We start from the raw sequence: 17,033 nt of genomic DNA, 5'->3' as shown, positions 1-17,033 counted from the left end.
AGGGTGGGCGCCGGAAGACAGAGCCAGAGGCCGCCCCGTCCTCGGAGTCGGCGCATTCCCGCATCCTGGTGCCCGCTCCTGTGTGATTTTTGGCTGAGCTGAGCCTATTTTCATCACAGTCTCCTCTGGTTCCAGCATTTCAGCTTGGGCTTCCTGTTTCCTAAAACAGTTCTGGTAAAGAAACAAAGGGAGTGAAACTTTTTCCCCTTAGCTCTTGGGTTTTCATAACCAGCCTCAGAAAGAGGCGCCCCTAATGTGGCCTGGGCTGACAGGAGGCCGGTGGAGGCGGGGCCTGGCTGTGGGCTTCAGACCCCAGCTCAGCCGCTTCCTAGCCGTGCAGCCACCGAGACTCGGCTCTCTGATCTGTAAAACGGGCGTGTGATGGCACCTCCACAGAAGGGCCTGGCGGAGTGTGGCGGGTCATCTGTGTTAACCCCTGTGAGGTACTGAGCCTGGCCTATTGGAAGTCCCTGGTAAACATCAACTGTGACAATTACTGCTCGTGCATGGTTAGTACCAGCTGAAGTTTATTTGTCAGTGCCAACCACCAGTTAAGAAGTGCCGTAAAAACATCCGTGCCTCTGTCTAGAGGACACCGCGGAGGAAGGATGGGGATGGGGTCAGGTGTGCTGGGCATCTTTCATCCTCACCACCTCTTGACTGCTGCCCCCCAAAGCCCCCAGCTGCACTGAGTGTTAACGAGCCTCTTTGCTTTGGAGCGTGTATTTTCTGCAAGACATCCTCTGTTCCCCCCTCCTCCTAGCCCCGTGAAGTAGGAATGAATCTGAGGGTGAGGCGATAGAGCCAGCTTTAGAGGTCTGGAGATTGGCTGGTGCTGTCTGAGCCAGCAAGGGCCAGGAGAGAGGCTGTGACTCACATCGCTGGGTCTGATGCCCTCAGACCCAGTGCTCGGAGCCCCTAATTGCCCAGTTCCTTGGGGGCGTCGGGCAGTGGATTCGCTCCCTGCGCTCCTGCGGCTGGATTTCCGTAGCGCGCGGCTCAGGCTGCCTGTGAGTTCGCTCTAGACGGAACGGAAACCGGCGCAACCCACGGATTCACGGTGTCTTTCTCTCCGTGCGGGTTTGAGATCACGGGGCAGCCACCCCGATAAAGCTCCCGCAGAGGAGCCAAAGGGCAGGAAGCTGAGTTCGTCCTGTCGCCACCTGGTGGCGCCACCGCGGCTGCAGGACCCAGCCGCTGCCGCCTGGACTCACGGCGTGTGGCGTGCGGGCCGGTGTAGATGCGGCCATCTGCGCTGTGGCCCCTCCCAGCGTGAAGCTGCAAAGGTCGTCCCTTGCGGACCGGGTGGACAGGGCGTGTCTGGCTTACGAGCACCTCTCTCTGTCTCTCTGTCACTGTCTCTGTCTGTCTGTCTCTGTTCCCCCATCTCTTTCTCTCTCTCTCTCTCTTTCTCTGTCTCTATTTCCTCACTCTGTCTCTCTCTTCCTCTGTCTCTCTACTCTCCCATCTCTCTTTCTCTCTCTCTGTCTCTGTCTCTCTCTCTTCGTCTCTCCCTCCACCTCTCTCTCTGTCTCTCAGCAGGGACAGGCCCCTCTTTTTTGTCAAGGCTGGTAGTGAGGACCCCATTGAGGCAGCAGGCCCCCCCAGGTCAGCCATCACCTCCCAGTCTGCACCCCAAGGTGGCTTCCTCCTCCGTAACCTGTGTTGGGTTTGCAGACCTGATCTCAGAGGGCAGGGCCAAGTGATCCTGGTGACCCTGGTGGACAGGCTGACACTTGACTGTAAATTGGATAGAACCGGCTGCGAAAGGAAAGCAGGCTTTCGGTTTATTTATAGAGATCATTACGCTACACTCAGTGCAGTGGGACGTTGGTGTGAAAATAAAAAATGAACGAGAAGACTATTAAAATAACTGGCTTTTCTCGCTGTAACTGCAGCACAAGAATCGGGCCACCTCTGTCTGCTGAACCCGGTCTCAGAGCGTGTCCCTCAGGTCCAGAGCCAGCACAGAAGGGCCTCCGATGGGGGAGACCAAATAGCTGTGTGTGTGTGTGGGGGGGGGGTTGTTTTGTTTTGCACTTTCCTACTTTTTGAAAGTCCTTTCCCAGGAAATACCAAATGGGAGGAGAGCAGGCAAAGGAAAATTCCTCCTAGCGCTTCAGCAGTGAGGTTTCTGTTTATCAGTGGGCTTCATTTTTTGCAGTGGTTTTAGGGTTACAGAAAAAACGAGCAGAGAGATGGAGTTGCTACCCCCGTCCTGGCCGCTGCCTCAGTTTCCCCGCCAGTAACATGCTGCGTTGGTGTGGAACATTCGGTGCAACGACGAGGCAGGATCGATACATCGTTATAAAGTCAAGTCCATAGTGTACTGGAGGGCTTGCTCTTGGTGATGTCTGTTCTATGGGTTTGGACAAACGCATGGTGTCATGTACCCCCCCTTACAGTGTCAGCCGTATGAGTTTCACTGCCCCCCAAAATCCCACAAAATTTTAAGACAACTTAAAAAAAAAGAAATCGGAGCTGTCCCAATCTCAGAGCTACATAAATGTCCTCGGAACTGGGTACCCGACAAACACGCACATGAGACCCCATCCTCCACAGGCCGCACAGGGGCCGGCTGGAGGGTGTGTTAGGGGCCACCGGAGGCCGGAACCGGCTCAGGAAGGAGTGGAGAATAATATGGGGGCCCGTAGAGATAATAATGTTAGTGTATGTTCTCATCTTAGAAGAAAAGGAAAGGAACGTCCACAGGCAGGCGGGCGCCGGCCCACGGAGGAGGGCTACACCGCCCTCCTGGATTTAGGAGGGGAGCTTTTGGGGTGCGAGGGGCTTACTGATTCTCGTTTACAAAGCATCTGCTGTCGACGTGTTGCCACATGGGCGACACGTCTGCTGCCGGAATGTGTCCTCCCTCCCCGGGCAGCGGCACGGTGCGAACGCAGAACCGCCAGCAGCCTTTGCTCTGGGATCGAGAGGTGACAAAGCTCTCTTGCTTTCTGTGGGTTCAGGCGAAGTGAGGGGGTGGGCTGGCTCTCAGGTCCACGTGGCAGCGGCTCACTGAAATGGCACTTGCCGCTCCTGGAGCATCTTCCGGGAGAGCCAAGAAGCCTCGGCTTGTGCTGGCCTCTGTCCTAAAATAGACTCCCACAGTCCCCACTTCCAAAGTTTAGGGCCCCCGGTGGTGTTTGTGTGTAAATGAGACCCTGTCGCGTCTGCGTGTGCCTGACTCACGGCTCTAACTCATTATAAGTTCTCTCCTGCAAGGCGGGGGCTCTGCGGTTCCTGGGTGCCGGTGCCTTCCTTTCCCACCCAGAGACAGTCGGGCAGCGTCCAGACTGTTCTCCAAAACCTCTCTGTGCTTTGAAGACATTCATCTCTGCCATTTTTCCTTCCTGCACTCCATGGCTTTGGCGTTGAGTAAGACGAAGAAGCCCGAATTCGTAATTCGTCCCTGAGACCCTGAAAACACGCACCCCTGGCTTTCTTCAGACAGCGGCTGCCTGTCGCTAGCAGGTCAGCTGAAATCAGACATTAGGGATGCAGGGTCTGTGGGGGGAACTGATGTTGGTGGCCAAAATGGTTCTAAATATTAAAAATAGGTTAATTTACTATACTCCCTGCATTTGCCCTTCCAGCTGAAATTTTCCTCACTTTTTTTTTCCCTTTCACTTTATTAGGTTAATAAAACTCCGTTTTCAAGCATTTCGCTGCCCCAGGAGGGCAATGAGCCCCACGTCCAGTGCATCAAGTTCCTAATGAGTGGCCCCGGAGGCGGCAGCCCATCCATTCCAGAAGTTCGCTCTGCCTCGTAAAGGTGAGACCCACGGGCGGCGGCACTGTATATTTGGTCTGTTGGTTTCCCAAATTCTCTTGCCAGCTCAACTGTCACTTCTCGGGATTTATACGGGGCCGACAGCACCACGGGGCAGCTCCCCTCTGCAGCAGAAACCTCCTCCCCTGCCCGCTCCTCACACACACCACACACTACGAGCCATAAAATAATGTTACTGCAATAAAATGGAATAGAAATGTGTCGATGCCAGCAGTTTGGAACATTCCAGCAAAAGGGCTCTGGGAAATGCCTTCGTTTACATTAAGGAGGGAAGCGCTGGCAGAACAGGGGATAAAATAGTGTGAAAAAGGCTTTTAGTAAGAAGAAATAGTCTGGTATTTAAAATAAATAAATTAAAAATAAAATTGTGTGTGTGTGTGTGTGTGTGTGTGTGTGTGTGTGCAGTCTCTAAATTCTTTTTACACATACATTTCTGCTTTCCCTGGTTCATTTTTGGTGTTTCAGAGAGAGACTGGTGAAGAAGAAAAGTGGATGTCACTGGCCGTCCGGGCCTGGGGACTGGGTCTTGTGTCTTTCTAGAACATTCTTCTTTTTCTTCCCCCTGCAGTCTCTCTTGCCTTCGCCGAGTTGTCAGGACTCAGCCGCTCCAGGCTTGGGGCCGTGTCTGCCCCGACATGGTTGGAAGACCAGACTGAGCCCCGAGAGCTCCAGGTACCCACATGAGCTGGCTGCTGGGGAACCAGAGCGAGGCGGTGGGTGGGGCGGGTGCTGGGTGGTGGGGTGCCCCCGACAGCCCTGCCTTGTAGGCATTTGTAATTAGTGTCCTGGTTCCTCTTCTCTGGTCGGAGCCTCCAGGAAACAGCTCGCCTCTAACGAACTGCTCTCTTGCGGGGCATGTGCTAATAAATGGCTCCACGCGCCCTCTAACTGCTTCCCCCTCTCCTTCCAGCTGCCCGCCGTGCCTAGAGTGTGGGAGGGACGGCGCATGGAGGGGAGGTGGCGCTTGCTCTGCAAGCAGTAGGGGGACAACGGGACGGCCGTCTTGCCTTCCCGGGGGTGTCCGCTGCACTTAATCACCCACTTGGCCACCAGGCCAGTGAACAGACCCCATCCAAACAGTTGGCTGGGAACTAGGGGACTTCTTTTAACCCCTGGGATGAGGAGCAATGAGACCTCTCCCAGGCTGTGCGGGAGTGGTAAGGATGCTGTCGGTCTTCTGCAATCTCCTTGCACATGTGGAGGAGGAGCATTCTGGAAGGTGTCTGAGGTCGAGTGGAGCGTCCGTGGCCGGCTCACCCATGGGGAGACTGGCACCAGCCGGCACCTCCGTTCTTCAACGTGAAGAAGACACAACGTAAATTGCATCGCCCTCAGCAGTGACCTCAGAGTGTCCCCACACCCCAGAACTTGCACCCCAGCCTTGCACACTCTTGCCTGTTCCCGCCAGGCCCAAGGATTTCTCGGCCGTGTCGGTGCCTTAGAGTCCGCATACGGGAGGCCAGGAGCAGCCGTTTGGATTGGGGCTCGGAGGGAGCAGGCCTGGTCACGCCCCTGAAGCCCCTCCACCGGGGGCTGCCCTTTCGGGGTCTCCCCGGTCCCATCTCCAGGCGGCAGGGGCCTGGCTCCTGCGCACAGGTTCCCACGAGGGGCTGCCCTACTCCCCCGCACGCCCCTCTTCCTGGGCCCTCGCTGAGCATTAGATTATCTTCTGAAAATATACTCTGAAGGGTCTTTGTTTTGTTTTATTTTCACTACTTGACACTCTTGAATAAAGGAGGCCATTTGTCTTTTAGGCAGAAGGATTTCAACAGTTAAACTGCACACTTTGAGAGGATTGAGGCTCCATGCGCAGAGGTAGTTTTGATTTTTTTCGTCATGAGTTTATTCTTGTCTCCGCTTCCCCCTTAACTCTGCAGCTTCTCCCCCCACCCCCCTGACTAATCCTCCATCTGCAGTGCCCTCCAGCCCCCTCGGGTCCAGCCCACCTCCAGCTCCGCAGACTGAAAGGAGCATTCACGCCCGGGCCATCTGTTTGTTTAAGCTCACCCGTGTTAGTCCATGTTAAATGCAACAGAATGGAGAAAAATGTAATTCTCTGTCGGCTTTTGATCAAAGAGAGGACTTTAAAAAAAAAATTCAAGATGGATTTCTGAAGGACAATGTTATACACATTCTGTGTGTTTCTGAGCTTCAGTGTTTAGTTGATTTGGGGGGAAAAAACCCTTTTTTTAAATCTCTTTTTGATCCCAGGGAGAAAACACTCTCACAGACACATCTCGGCACCACAGACGTTGCAGGACGGCACTTTTCCCCAGGCTCCTCAGCTGTGAAGCATAAGGGTGTTGCCTTTAAATGGATCAACAACGCGAGAGAATTTGAAAGACGGCCCAGCAGCAACGTGCAAACCCTGTCTTGCTTCTGTGGGCATTCAAGGCAGCATCACTCTTGTTTGGGGCTAATTCAGGACGAGGATGCTCGCCCCCGCTCAGAAACACGCACACGTCCACGCTCGCTCCATCCATCTCGGGTTCGCGACCAGTCATTAAATGTACAATCTCCCCCACTCCCTCGGCTTCAGAGCAAATGCAAATAAAAATCGCTTAAAATGGTTAACATTTCCTGTCACTGAAGGCATTCGTTCGAGGTGGGGGTCGCTGAGTTTTAAAGTGTATTTTCATAGGAAGACTCAATTCAGACCCGTGGCAGGAACTCAGACCGTTTGGCAGAGGGAATTTCGGGGTTTTCGATAAGCCTCCATCCGTGGCAGTCAGTCGAATGATCCTTTATATTCTGTGGTTGTAGGAGAGAAATAGCCAAATTCGAACTTAGATTAACCTGGGGCCCAGCTCAGCTCACAGGAAAAAATTAAAATATGTTCTCTCCCCCCACCTTCTCCTTCCCGCACTCTCTTTTCCTTTATTGGAGAAAAAACCCAAATTTGGTGTTTTAATTTGTGGTGTTTCCTCTATTGACTGTTTAGCTAGTGATTTTGCCAACTTCCTGGATGTTCATTTCTGATTCTGCACAAAAGAGCCACATTTCCTTTTGAAATCAGGACCAGGAGACAGACAGCTGCAGACACTGGAAATTGTGAGTACTCGGTCTTTCTCCTGCGCCTCTCTGACCCCGTTCGCCCGCCCTGTCCTGCCTCTCCTTTCTCTCTCTACCAGTTAACTGTCCCTGGGGCTCCCCGCCGGAGCCCCTCCGGTCAGCCCTCAGCGCCATTCCCCACTCTTAGGAAAAGAGTTTCTACAATTTCTACACAAACGTGGGGAAGGAAGGGCGGGCGAGCGTGCTTACCAATCGCAGTGACTTCAGTTTTCATTTTAAGGCTCCGAAAGATGGAGAAAGTAAACAGGAGCAGGCTGGTTTATTTCAGGGGCGAACAGTGAGTCCCTACTGAATTTGCCTAATAAAGTGAATTTTTAAAATATTCCTTTTCTCATTTCATTCCAGCAGAAAACGAGTTTGCCTTTATAATGTCCAGACCTTTCAAACTCTATTGAGTGAGAAATTAAGTTACAAAATGTAAATACTTTGGTAGATACACATATATATGAAATGAATATATATCTGTGAAATGAAGTAATTTGTGACTGTAACATAACAGTGAACCTGACTTTAGGCTCCTAGGACGCTTAAAAATTTTTATGATCTGTAATAAAGGAAAGTAAGATTCAGTGAGAATGTTTCTTTTTAAAATGGGGGAGTTGTGATACTTAAAAAATTTAATTGTAATTTTCATTGAACATAAATTGTCCATGTTTTTAAATCTCCCGAGCATCTTGTCAAGGGTTTACAAGGGAGGATTGTAAAGAAAACATATGTTAATATTCTGGGCCACAATTGACTTCTTTCCTTTCCATGAAACTATTCCAAGGGGTATGGGAAATTGTAAAACAATGTTGTTCTCTCAGGAAACAGATACCCTGACTTTAATTACCAAGAGAAAGCAATTAATGCTCAAATTTCAAGGCAGATCCAGTGATCAGCGAGGAGCAGGAAGGAGGGAAGCAAGACACTTATTTGCATAAGAAAATCCAGAAATCGACATCAGGCAGATGTATAATCGGAATGTGATTATATTTATAAGGAAGAGTTACATAAACTTCAAAAATGGTAGTTGTTTTGCTTAAGTGCCTGAAAAAAGAATTTAGAATAATATTTGGGTTATCCCAGTTTTGTGCTCTTGTGTTCGAGAAGCCTTGTTAGGTTAAAGAAATCCAAATGCGCGATGTGTGTGGGAGTGTGTTTGTGTCTGTCTCCTCTACGCCCCCAGCCCTGAGGAAATGTGGGAGAAAAACGTGAGAGCTGACCGGTGCAAAAACCCCTTCTCTGCAGAAATTTATAACTGACATAAAACTCTTAGAAATTAAAAATAGCACTTCCCTTGCTTCTTTTCCTTTTTGTGGGGTTATCGCGGGGATAGGGCGATGGGCTAGAGACACTTTTCAAAACTGCTCCAGACCAGAGGTGTGAAAAAAAGGCTATTGCCACTTTCCTGCACTTTTGATAAGAGCGTCTTGTTCTTGTTCTCGGTCCGTGAAGCTGTGTCATGGTACATCTTAAATATATTTTCTAGGCTTTCTAATTTGCATTGCCGAAACAGAAACCTTTTCCTTCTCAGGGAGGGTCCCCTGTTGTCCAGTAGATGGCGATGTTACTTCTAGAGTGATCATGGGGGTGGGGGTGGGGAGGGTGGTTTAGCCCGAATCGTGTCAGGTCCCCCCTCACCTCTCTAAGAGGGTGACCAGTGAGCTCTAAAGGGAAGAAGAGAAACTTTCTGAGGCCTCGCCTGAAACGTGCCACGCCATCCAGGAGTATTTAAGTATTTAAGCCAAATGTTAATTACCAGTGTCTCTCCCTTGACGGCGCCCAGCTAGAGTTCAAAGAAATACTTCCCGGAAATGTTCGAGATAAAGAAGGAAGAAGCTTAGCCGCTATTTCAATATTTTATCCATTGCCTGTCTATGTTTTAAGAAATAAAAGATATCCTTAACGATCTTCCTATAATAGCTATGAAGGATGTACAGGTTACAGTACTCCATGGAATTTTATATGCGTACAAATGGCCAATTAAAATCAGGAATGTGCACATAATGATATTGGAGTCTCCCCTTCTCAAAAAAGTGTCTCCTTTTGTTGTGGTGAACGTATGTGGGAACATCCACCCTGGATGCTGTATTTCACTGTATCAGCACCTGCTAAAATGGTATCACCAGCTTTTTACAGTTTTAAACCACCTCCCAGGAATGACTGCAGGATAACCCCTCCTCCGCTCCCACTGGGAAAAGTTCCTGCTTTATTTCAAAAGCAAACAAACATTTTTCTATCCCCATCTCTTGCTAGAGCGAATCTCAAATAATGATGAACACATTCGTCAACATATTTAATGCTAAAATGGTTTTCAAACATTTTAAAACATGATTTCCACGTTTTGATCCTTCAAGGGAGAACGCGATGTGTTTTATGGAATAATTTGCCATAGCATTTTTTTTAATTTAAAAAGAAATAGTGCTCATGTTGACAACTATTTTAAATAAACTGAGATTCTGCAACAGCAACAAAAAGATTTCTTTCTTTTCCTAAAAATGATGCTCTCATTTGTCCTTGGAAAAGAAAAAGATGAAGGGGGATTCATTTGACTCCAAATGTAAAATACTATTTTAAGACACAGAAATATATAAACGGGGTACAGTATACCGACTTACTGCATCATGTGTGGTAGTAATTAATCATGTATTGTTCTTTGAAAATTTAATTGAATGACATGCCAACTTTTATACCTGTATGTATTTCCAAACTGGGAAGTGACCCACTATTCATAACTCAAGTCTGCGTATTAATAAAATGATCGTGCAAAAAACCAGCTGTTTAAATAAATTCTGTTCTGCTTTAAAGATTTTGCCCTTTGGGGAGAGAGTCATTTAAGTATTGAGTGGCAGTGACCAGGGAACAATAGTTAAAATGAAAATAAATCTTCCTGAAACTTGTTCTAATTTTCTTGAGCAAGATACTAACCCATAAAAAATAAACACTGTTTATTGAACCATGTTTGTATCAAGTGAACCTCTGTAAAATGATACGACGAAAATCTGAACTTGCCCGTCCCCAGCACTTTGTTTCCCCAGCAGAACAGGGAGCGCCATTTGAGACACAGAAACTGAAGAAAATAAAATTAGCCATTCTGGAGAGAGACCCATTCAGACTTGTGCAGGCCCAGGGAGGTGATCGTATTAGAATTAACACAAAAAAATGTGTGTCACTTGGCACCTTGGCTTACGGGATAATTTAATTACACCACCCATTAATGTTGACTTACATTTCTGCTCCGGCCAACCTTCTTACGATCTTGTTTATTTCCAGAAATCACGTTTGTGACAGCTCTAAAAGGCCATTCAACAGCGAACATTTTCTCATTTAGTTGAAAATATTTCAGGTTTCAGAAACCCAGCAAGGAAAAGCACTTTCAGACCATGTATATGAATAAACTTGTCTGGGGCAAGATTTTTTAGAAAATGAATTCAACCAGCCTATTTGACCAATTTCAGCCTAAAATATTTTTATGTTTCGATTTGCCAATCAGGCTGATAGGACCTCAGCTGAGGCAAAGATTATTGCCTCTTCTGGGCTATATATATTATATGTATATTTTGCTTTGTTTTGTTTTTGGTGGAAGGGTATAACGTGGACTGGGTACCATCTTTGCGCATGGGTTTACAGAGATGCACGGAAGCCTGCGTTACCAGCCAGCACGTCGGACTGACTGCACACAGCACCAGCTGGAGTGACGGCCCTATTGTAGATTCCTAGTCCTGTATTTGTAAACTTTCCGCTTTCTGTTTTTTGAGAAGTCACGTTTGATCTCCGCCAGTGAAGGTGGGGGGCATATTTATTTCTCTCTTAACAGCTGAATGCAATCAGGGCGCTTATTTTGTGTTGTGTTTTAGTTAAAAGGTAAAAGAGAAGAGAGAAACACACCCGAATAAACCAGAAGACGCATTTAGTACCCAGTCTCCCATCCCAAGCAGACAGTGCCGTCAGCGGGGGAGTCGTGCTGGCGGGCACCACGCGTTTCCCCGCCTCCCCCGAGAAATTCCCCTGGAAGGAGATGGGGAATCGTGGGGATTCCGTTTAAGGGTCAGCTAACGTGTTTAAGCTGCGTGTCAGGAGAAAGGAGGCTGAGATCCTTTGTGCAAACAACCGCCAGAAACGCAAATGCCTGCCTGTCTCTCAGAAATGAGCTTGCCCAACGTCTTCCGAGGGGTCTGGAGAAATGAGCACTTGAGGCCACCCTTTCAGTGGCCTTGCCGTCACGGCCTCTGTGGGAGGCGTCCAGGCAGGAGCTATGCGAGGGCCCAAAACATTCCAGGGTGAATCTCCTCCAGGAGAGGGTCGGGCACCCAGGTCTGTCCCCGGGCTGTGGCCGAGCCTGCTTGGTGAGGAGACGGAATGCATCCCCGTCCCGGCAGCTGTCGCATGTCCACAGAGCAGGAGCTCGCCCAGTTCCACAGCGCTGGAGGCCCAGCCTGGACACGGGCTCAGACAGCGCCCTGCTGCTCTTACACGGCAGTGGCACGCCCTGATGTCCCCATAGCACCACGCTTTCTTGGAATCCTAATCTCGGACACTTGGTCATTTAGCAGATTCCTTACTTTTCTGAGGTGTGTGTTGACTGTCTCCTCCACCTGGAATCTGGGCGTCATGATCGCTGCATACTTACAACAAGGGTTGATATTTATCCAGAGGCTGCGATGGGACAGGTGTTGCCTGGGATAACAGGGTGGCGCCTCCCAATAGGTCGCTGGGGTAGGGAATGTCATTATCTCTATTTGACATTCAGGAACTGAGTCCCCGGGAGGTTGGGTGGAACCCCCAAAGTGCCACAGCTCATGTGGCCGGGTGGGGAGGACTGGGCATCTGAATCCAGCTAGCTGGATCACAGACCCCACGTTCTTAACCAGGGCCTCCGAGTGCATTGCTAAATCAGTGTTTGTTGAGTGGCTAGATGAATGGGTGACTTTGTGAGGCAGTGGGGTGTAATGCCCAGAGTGAAGTTTTCAGAGCAAGGCAGATTTGGGTTCAAAGAGGGCTCCACCCCTCATTCGCTGTGACCTTGGCGAATGCCTTAAATTTTCTGAGCCTCGGTTCCTCCTACATAAAATTGAGCTGGTCATCTTCCTTTTTCAGACTGTGAGGGCTTAAGGTTGTGAATGAAGAGGTTGGGACCATAGAATGTGCTGGATAAAGACTGAGTCACGACCGTCTCTGGGCCAGTTCCGGGAAGCCCAGAAATAAATGGGCAGATGGGCTGCCCGGCATCGCATCTCGGCCACCTGCGACCTGAGCGACCCTGGGTAAGTCTTCTGGACTTTGCTGGGTCTTGGTTTTCTTTTCTGTTTCTGCCTCAAAGGCTGGCAGAAGGAAGGAGAGCCAGGCGCATAATAAATACCAAGCACACGTCCGCCCGGTGGCCCCACGAGGGCGTTTCCACATCCCTGTGGCGCTCTCTGCTCATGGCTGCCACGGGAGGCGGGGCCCACAGACCAGCAGCGTCAGCACCGCCTGGGAGCCTGCTGGAAATGCAGAGCCTCAGGCCCCACCAGCCCTCCTGAGCCAGAACCAGGGCCTGGCGCACACTGGCCTGGCCACTGGAGACGCGATGCCCTGGAGCAAGTGGGGGACAGAGGCCACCTGTCTCTGAGGGGGCTGTGGCCCTGGAGCTCCCTCTCTGCGAGCTGCCCGCCCTCGGCCCCTCCCTGATCCTCCAGCATCTGCTCTGGCCGCAGGGGCTGCATTTCGAGGCTCTGGGTCACCCCGCTTCTGGCAGGGTCTGGGCTGAGAGGCACAGGAGAGAGGCCAGAGGGAGGGCTGGAGGAGGGGGGGTCCCTCCCTCCCCCCACCGTCTCCTCCTCCCAGCTCGCTCTCAGCAGTGGTGCTGCTCGCTCCCTGGGACAGGCCCGGGCCAACCCTGGCTGCTCTCTGTCCCTCCAGCCCAGGGGCGCTACCTGCTTCAGGACAGTGCTTGTCCCCCGGGCTCTGCTGGTTGCCACTGAGCTTTTCCATCACCAGAGCAACAATTTCCACGTATTGAATTCTCTGTTCTAAATACTCAGCGAAGTTTCTGTTTTTCTTGGTTGGATCTTGTGTTCCACCCAGGCTCACGCCGCAAAGGGTAGGGGTCTTGGAGTCACATGGTTTGGACAAGTCCTGCTGACTTGTGCTGCGACCCTGGACAAGTCACTCTTCAGACACCCAGGGAGGAACCGGGCTCAGTGAGGCCCCTTCTCGCCCACTCCGAGGCCTCCTCTGGCCCTGGTCCAGGCCGTCCTGGCCTGCAGCAGCTGGAATGCATGAATGGCCTCAGGTCTTCACCCTTCCCTGGTCAAGCCCTTTGCCGAGGGCTCTGTTGCTCCTTCTACCAAGAGGCGGGTAGATTTCCTCATCCCTGGTGTCTGGGTTTCACCATCTGACTTGCAGTGGGATGTGCAGACATCGTGCGAGCAGAGGCTTGGAGAAACACTCACCTGTTCCCACTAGCTATCCTGCGCCTCTGCCGTCAGCGTGAGAAATGCGCATGCTGGCCCGAGGAAGGACGAGAGGTACGCAGAGGGAGTCGCCCGTTCACCCCAGCGGAACTCATGGCTGCGTGAGTAAGTCAGCCCAGCCAACGTCAGCAGGGACACCTGGCTGACCGCCCCAGATGCACCAGCAGTAAATGCCATCCTCACACGCCCCGAGGTTTTGTGCTTTTCTCGCGCAGCATGAGTGTGGGAAGAGCTGACTGATGCATCATCGCCAGGGGGATGAGCAGCTCACTTCCTATTGCTCCAGAGGCATGAGATGTGGGATAAACTGGCACTGAGAACAATGTGTGTGGAGCCAGGCAGACCTAGACTGGGATTCCAGCTCTGCCCCTTCCTGATGGGTGTCCTGGGGACAGTCGGTGTTTCTCTGGGCCTCAGTTTCGTCCTCTTTAGAATGTGGATAATAATAGAACTTACCTCATGGGGGATGTAGGGATTGAGATGATGTATGTAAAGTACCTAGAACATAGTTAGCACTTAGTAAATGTGATCATTATTATAAGCAGAAGTAATGATAACACTGTTATAAACAACCACCACCACAATCCAGCCTTTGACTTCCTCTCTCCACTCCCTGACACGTGCCCACAACTTGTCATTCCTCAAACTCTCTATGTACTCTTATGCCTCAGTGCCTTTGCACATGCCATTCCTTCTCCTCCGACTAGTGAATCTCCTCCTTTCTTCAAGACCCCACTTAAGTGCAGCGAAAAACTGAAGGGTGATTATCTGAGCATTTCACTCTCCCTCCTGTCCTTTTTGGGCTGTTATGTGCAAGAGCATATTTTTCCTTTAACTCTGGGTCACCCTGGGTTAGCCATCTCTCCGTTGCGGGGTGTGAGAGTTCTCTCACACCTGGGCCCACGTGATGAAACTCTCACGGTTGTATTTCCCCGCAGGTACGAGATGTAAGGCCACAGCATTGTGGCAGAAAAAACACTCACGTGGCAACACGAAACTTTGCTCTGCCAGATCTCCAAACACAAGGCCGCCAGGAAGCCCCGGCACTCACCGACTGTTCGGCTGGCCGGCCGCTCAGCAGGCAGCGGATCTTCATGGAGCAGCTGCTCTGCGCCAGGCCCTGGGGCGGCTCTGGGTTTACAGCTCTGAACAACAGTAAGGTCATTCCGTGGCGCCCACAGTCTCTCGGGAGGACAGACAGGGCCTGGGCCGCTGCAGGCAATAGGGGAGCTGTTTGATGGGGCAGTGGGCGTCTGAGTGGAGATGGGAGGGGTCAGCCTGGAGGGGGATGGGGCAGGGGTATCCCAGGCACTGGGGAGGGGGGCTGGGACCTCCCAGTGGGCCAAATGGGAGAGCGGACTGTGAGGGGCCGTGCTCGGAGGGCCTGCTGAGGCCAGAGCACAGAGGCCAGGGCGGGTGACTGTGCAGGAGCAAGCAGGTGAGGTCTGGTCGCCCCCATTCTGCAGACGGAGACACCCAGACCCACTCCTGTCCTGAGAGGCATCTCCATTAGCCACCACGTGGGGAGGAAAGGACAGGTCCAGGGGTGCTGCACTGGGTGTCACATTTTGGGAAACCTGGAGGCTGGTTTCACCAAGGAGATAAACAAATAACTAAAATAAAATAAACAAATAAATAAATAGTGAGTAGAGGCGGCTCACTTTCTGGCGTCGCCAAGAAGACAGAGAACATTGTGATTGGATGGCATTGCTGTCAATCACCTCAGATAGGCAAAGGGGAGGCGGGGCCCTGGCCTGGGTGGGAGTTGTTTCCATGGAGACTGGCTCTAACCCCTTGTGTTTGCTCCTCAAAGATGCGGGGGTGGTGGCAGCTCCTTAGGTTCAGATGCACATGGGTAGATCAGTTGGGAACTTGTTCAACCGAAAACGACAGCGGGACAGGTTGTCTCAGGCAGGGGAGGCTGGAGGCAGGTTGTCAGGCAGGGACCCTGGCTTCATCCATCTTTTGAGCTCTGTGCCTGTGGGCGCACATGACAAGGTGAGCACCACAGCTAGGAGGCTCGTGTCCCAATCCAGGAAGGATAGAATGAAGGGGGAAGACGCACTGTCTTGTTCTGCAAGGACTGTCTTTCGGCAGCTCACCTCCACCGCGTTGGCTGGGGCCATGTCACCTGACCACTCTCCACCACAAAGGAGTCTGGGAAACTGCATATTTTCAGTCGGGTTCATTGCCAAGCCAAATAAAACCGGAATCCTGTCAACAAGGAGGAATGGGGTGGGGAGCAGATGTGGTCCGGCGACCAGCAGAGGGCCGAGACCGCCGTGGGTCAGGGCTGACTCCTGCGTGATGCTCCCTGGATGCAAAGATGAGAGTGACACTTCTCTTTACAAAAACCCTTCTGATGAGGTGCTTCTCTCTTAGCATTCTGAATATTTCACTCACGGCTTCATTATAAATAAAATGAATTAATGTGTTTCTGCGAGTTTGGAAAATAAGGAATCGGTGTTTTTGGCCAAGACTTCCCTTAAGGTAGGTAGCTTCTTTTATGGCTGTCATTTTACAGAGAAGGAAACTGAGGCACAGAAAGGTTGGGGGATTTGACCAGAGTTACCAGGGGGTGAGCATCAGAGTGGGGTGTGGACTGCAAGCGCCCGCCCGCCCCACAGCCCTACAACCCCAGCCTGTGGTGGTGAGGGCGCCCTGGGGGAAAGGCTCAGGGTGGCGCCCCTGGGTGCATGCGCTTGCTCAGGAGGTGGGTGCCGGCCCTCTGCATCACAGCCCTGGGGTGCCCACTGCTTCCCTCCTCTCCTGCTGCCCCCATGCCTCTTCTGGGCTCCCAGGTGACCCAGGATTTCCTGCAAGTCAGTTCTGTGAGCTCAGAGCCTGGCCCCGGGAGAGAATTCTCGGTGCTTCTGGCTGAGAGCCTCCGCCTGCCCTCGCTGTGCTCTGTGGGGCCGCGGAGAGAGCCCCGGGTGTGCCATCAGCCAGGTGCTCACACACACCCAGCTCCACACATCTCAGCATGGTGGGCAAGACGCCGAGTCTCCCTCCGTTGTGTGAGTGGTCAGCTCAAGGCCCCTCACAGGGATGTTGTGAGGAACGAAAGAGGAAAGTGGGGCCCAGGGAAAGAGCACAGGAGCTGTGGTCACCATGGCAACGCACGCCTAGGTACAGGCCCTTGGGTACCATGAGGAGGCATCTATGGGAGTTATCATCTGTGGTCAGCATGGCAACGCACGCCCAGGTGCAGGCCCTTGGGTACCATGGGGAGGCATCTATGGGAGTTATCATCTGTGGTCAGCATGGCAACGCACGCCCAGGTGCAGGCCCTTGGGTACCATGGGGAGGCATCTATGGGAGTTATCATCTGTGGTGACCATGGCAACTCACAGTCAGGTACCCTTGGGTACCACGGGGAGGCATCTATGGGGTGTGGGAAGATCAGCCCCTTTCTCGTGCTGTCACTTAATCCCTCTCAGCCTTGGATTCCTGGCCTGTATGTGAGAATGTTCCCCAGACTTCCCGCAAAGGGTTACTGTGAGTACTAGAAAGAAAACCATTTTGATAGTTCACAGTTACTGAGCACTGGTCATCGGCCAGGACCTCTGCTAAACCTCTCTGGACCATCTCTTTCATACGTCCTGGCATCAGACCACACTTGGAGCCACGAGGAAAAAATGTCTGCCCAGCTTCTCCAGCTCTTTCCTGCCCAGCGAGCCTCTCTGGCCCTGGTGCCCTGTGCCCGGCACCAGGAGGCGGGTCCCGACCAG

The 17,033-nt window shown here is 51.7% G+C and overlaps 1 long non-coding RNA gene across 8 annotated transcripts; it reads left to right on the top strand.

The window, feature by feature from the left end:
• Positions 1–1,970: 1,970 nt before the first annotated feature.
• Positions 1,971–15,782, top strand: LOC106828214 (uncharacterized). 8 transcript variants are annotated; one of them, XR_011499048.1, is made up of 9 exons: positions 1,971–2,936; positions 3,384–3,474; positions 3,639–3,775; positions 4,362–4,465; positions 5,548–5,608; positions 6,005–6,844; positions 11,945–12,111; positions 13,235–13,407; positions 14,241–15,782. It is a non-coding gene; the product is annotated as an uncharacterized lncRNA (long non-coding RNA). The 8 variants fall into 8 exon arrangements; XR_011499051.1 differs by lacking the exon at positions 1,971–2,936 and having other exon boundaries at positions 2,989–3,474; positions 14,241–14,462; positions 14,769–15,781; XR_011499052.1 differs by lacking the exon at positions 1,971–2,936 and having other exon boundaries at positions 2,989–3,474; positions 14,241–14,457; positions 15,400–15,777.
• Positions 15,783–17,033: the final 1,251 nt, after the last annotated feature.

Source organism: Equus asinus, chromosome 28 (genome assembly GCF_041296235.1).
Source record: "Equus asinus isolate D_3611 breed Donkey chromosome 28, EquAss-T2T_v2, whole genome shotgun sequence".
Classification (NCBI taxonomy): Eukaryota; Metazoa; Chordata; class Mammalia; order Perissodactyla; family Equidae; genus Equus; species Equus asinus.
The sequence above is the reverse complement of the archived record's forward strand: the minus strand, read 5'-3'. Positions and strand labels throughout refer to the sequence as shown.